The sequence below is a fragment of the Antechinus flavipes genome, chromosome 5 (assembly GCF_016432865.1).
Source record: "Antechinus flavipes isolate AdamAnt ecotype Samford, QLD, Australia chromosome 5, AdamAnt_v2, whole genome shotgun sequence".
NCBI lineage: Eukaryota > Metazoa > Chordata > Mammalia > Dasyuromorphia > Dasyuridae > Antechinus > Antechinus flavipes.
This window is the reverse complement of record NC_067402.1, coordinates 132,450,557-132,454,509: the sequence shown is the minus strand read 5'-3', so window position 1 is coordinate 132,454,509 and position 3,953 is coordinate 132,450,557. Positions and strand designations below refer to the sequence as shown.

At 35.1% G+C, this 3,953-nt stretch overlaps 1 pseudogene; it reads left to right on the top strand.

Annotated features, from left to right (window-relative positions):
• The first annotated feature begins 256 nt into the window (after positions 1 to 256).
• Positions 257 to 648, top strand: LOC127538625 (60S ribosomal protein L27-like; annotated as a pseudogene).
• The last annotated feature ends 3,305 nt before the right edge of the window (positions 649 to 3,953 follow it).

The window sequence follows — 3,953 nt, the reverse complement described above, 5'->3', positions numbered from 1 at the left end:
CTTTCCAACAAATTTAAAAATTAGACATTGCCTGACAGGAGATGAACTCAATAGTGGCATTCTATTTCAATTTTATTTTATTTTCAGTTCCACATTCTTTAGCTCCTCTTCCCACTGAAAAAGACTTTCAATGTTTGGCATATTGTAGGAGTTTAAATTGCTCATTAACTTGCTGACTTGTGAAAATGGGCTGTTATGTGCCTTAAGAAATCTCTCTGGCTCCAGGAGTGACCTGCTTTGTGTGGAAACAGGCAAGTTCATGAAACCTAGGAAAGTGGTGCTGGTCCTGGCCTGAAGGTACTCCTGATGCAAGGCCATCATTGTGAAGAACATTGATGATGGGACCTCAGAGAAGCCCTACAGCCATGCCTTGGTGGCAGGTATCAGCCACTACGCTTGCAAAGTGATTGCAGCAAAATCAAGTCCTTCATGAAAGTTTGTAACTACAATCACCTTGTACCCACTAGATACTCTATGGATATCCCATTGGACAAAACAATTGTCAACAAGGATATGTTCCATGACCCTGCACTAAAATGTAAGGTGAGGAGGGAAGTCAAGGTCAAATCAGAGGAAAGGTATAAGATGGACAAAAGCAAGTGGTTAGTAAATAAAATGTTTATTAAAAATGAAAAGAAATCTCTCTAGAAGCTGGTCTCCACCATCATTCTCCCCTGTTTGATCTCTGGGAATATCAAATATTCCATTCAGATTGGTCATGCTATTGTCCAATACCAGTTTTCCACTACAAATTTATTTATTTATTTATTTTTTGCTGGGGCAATTGGGATTAAGTGACTTGCCCAGGTAGGAAGTCTTAAATGTCTGGGATCAGATTTGAATTTAGGTCTTCCTGACTTCAGGGCTGGTACTCTATCCACTGTGCCACTTACTTGCCCTTACAAATTTATTTTAAGGATATTTAACACCTTTTCTTCCTTGAGAAAACACTGCTACCCAGTCACTCAATTCAATATATATTACCTCTATCTTCACCTCTTTGAAAACTTCATTTCTTACAGTTCTATCTTAGTAATAATATACACCTTAAATTACAATAACATAATTCATTTGTCTCAGATTTATAGAACCATAATTTGGTATCTACAGACTAAATTCCTTGCAAAAGGTTCCTAATACTCTCTATCTCTTTCTTCAGATGTTTTATCTTTCCTCTAATCCTATCTAATATCTACTATCTAATCCTACCCTAAACTGTTATACTTTGAGGACTGGTTATCATTTGCCCTCTGATGAAAAGACCCTTGATATCTTCTTTCTTAATGCCTTATATGGTTTTATTCATTGTTCCAGAATCATAGTTTCTCCTACCATAATTCCATCATCCATCCTGTCAATGCAAATTTGACAACCTATGCTAAAAGACTTCCCTTTGATACTTTTTCAAAAGAAGAGATCAAACTCCAACAAACTACTTTCTCTACACAATAACTATTTATGATTTTCTACTATTTCAAGCAATTAGGTGGTATAATGGTTAGAATGCTGAGGCTGGAATCAAGAACTCTCATTTTCCTACGTCAAATCTAGCCTCTGACACTTACTAGCTGTGTGATGCTAGGTAAATGACTTAATCCTATTTGCTTGAGTTTCCTCATCTGTAAAATAAGCTGACGAAGCAATGGTAAAGCACTCAAGTATCTCAGCCAAGAAAACCACAAATAGGGTCATGAAGATTAGGATATGCCAGAAACAACCAAACAAAATCAACACTACCTGTTTAGAGTTCATTGAAATGCAAACTTTATCCATTCCATTTGGGAAAAGTAGTAGTACATTCAACATAAATTGTCATCTCTTCAAAAGCAGGCATGAATTTCTTATTAGTTCACTGAATAAACTCTGAAACTTATCCAATAAATAAGAACATACTGGTTTCTCTAATAAGCTGGGGATCTTCTGCTGTTCCAGTATCTTCAGACACTCACGCTTACTGTGTGTCTCTTTTGAGCTGCTCTCAGCTGGTCTTAATTCCATTCAACAATGACTCTTAAAAAAATATTTATTTAATACCTGTTATATAAATGAAAAGAAGGTAGGTCAGTTTCATGGCAAGATCAAGGTAGGAACATTCAGTGTGTTCCAATGCTACATTGTTGTAATGTCAAAACCAAAACAAAACATTGAGCAGTTGTCTCTTATAGAGAAAAAGAACCGATACAAGTATTTATACAAAAAAATAGAGGGAGAGGAGATTGTAATCTGCATCACTGGAGGAAGTATCCATATTGATGAGATCAAAGACAAATCAAAGTTTAGAAAAGGTACTATGTCACACTGAAGATGAAAAAATTAATGACACATTCTCTGACTTCAATTTCTTATAACTTCTCAAGATGTTGGTATTCAAGAAATCTTAATTGGCCATTCAGTATCTCAATAATGCATTTTTGGAATCTCAGTCATAAGATCGTAGGATTATAGAGTTTGAACTGAAAGAGACTTTAGAGTTCAGCTTAACCTTCCTGATATGAGTGGCCATTCTGTCAATATTTCCCCAACATTGTTAGAAATTCATTTAACAATAAATATATTAGCCAGTACTTGGAAAATAATGTATTTTGCCTATTTTTGTTGACATTATTAACTGATGACAAAGAAGAAAACTTCTTAATAAACATTTTACATCTTTTTAAATTGTAGTACCACATTTTTCTGCCTCCAAATCTCCATTGCTTTAATGACACAGGAACTTAGAAAGTGCCTGAGAAGTATCACCTTGCTGACATTCAGTTAATCAACAAGCATTTGTTCTGGGCAATAGTCCTTGCCCTCAGAGGGCATGCTATAAGAAGAGAGAATGTACACATAAGTCTATACAAAATAAATACAAGGTGAGGGGAGAAAGGAGTCACTTTTAGGTGTGGGGATCAAGAAAGATTTCACATTAAAATTGCTTCTTGAAATGATAATTGCAGACATGGAACATACAGGATACTGACATAAAGTGCCTGACTTTAGAATCTGCTATACTTAAGAAGTCCCTTATATCACTTTTTATAGTTATTGTTGACTAAATTTTCTCCTAAAAGTTGGTTTGGAAAGCATTTTTTAAATGAACAATTCTATTTAGTTAGCTTTCAGAGTTTTGCAGATTTATCAAGTCCTTTGTCTAAAACAGTGCAATCCCCAAAGCATCTGTTATGTGCCTACTGAGTGTATGGTACTCTACTTGGGTACAAGGGTAAACTGGAAAAAATGTTCCTGCATGAATATAAGAATGAATTTACATTTATGGAGATACAGAATTGGAAAGGACCCCAGGGATCATCAAGTCCAGCACCTACATTTTGTAGATGAAGAAGCAGAGAAAGTGTCAATTCCTAGAGTTAAGTCAATATTGAATCTAAGTTGTCTTACTCTAAATCCAACAGACTTTCCACTACTCCATTTCAACTTAGTAGGAAATAGGGGACGGAGTATAACATTTCATCATCATATATATCAACTAACAAGCATTTATTAAGCAACTATTATGTGCCAGAAACTAGAGATATAAAGAAAACCAATTAAATATCCCAAGTCCTCAAGGAGCTTACATTCTATCAGGGAAAACATACATACACACACACCATATGAACATTACACATATTAAATGGTCATATGTATATGCAGCATACATGTGATGATTATAATGTGCATTATATATGTATTGCTATATATTATTATGGTTGCAATATACACTTATTGTGATTACTATATGTATTGTATGTGCACATAATTGTAGAATTATTATTATTATTATTAGTAGTAGTAGTGGTGATGGAAAACCCTTGTATTTAAAGAAGCCAGCCATCTCCACTAAATGCCAATCAGGGGGAAGGAGAGCAGTCACCCACCCCTCCAAAATTAGAGATAATGTCCTCGTAAATGAAAGAATGGAAAAAGCAAATCTCCTGTCCTCAGGGAGCTTACATCCAAATAGATTCAGT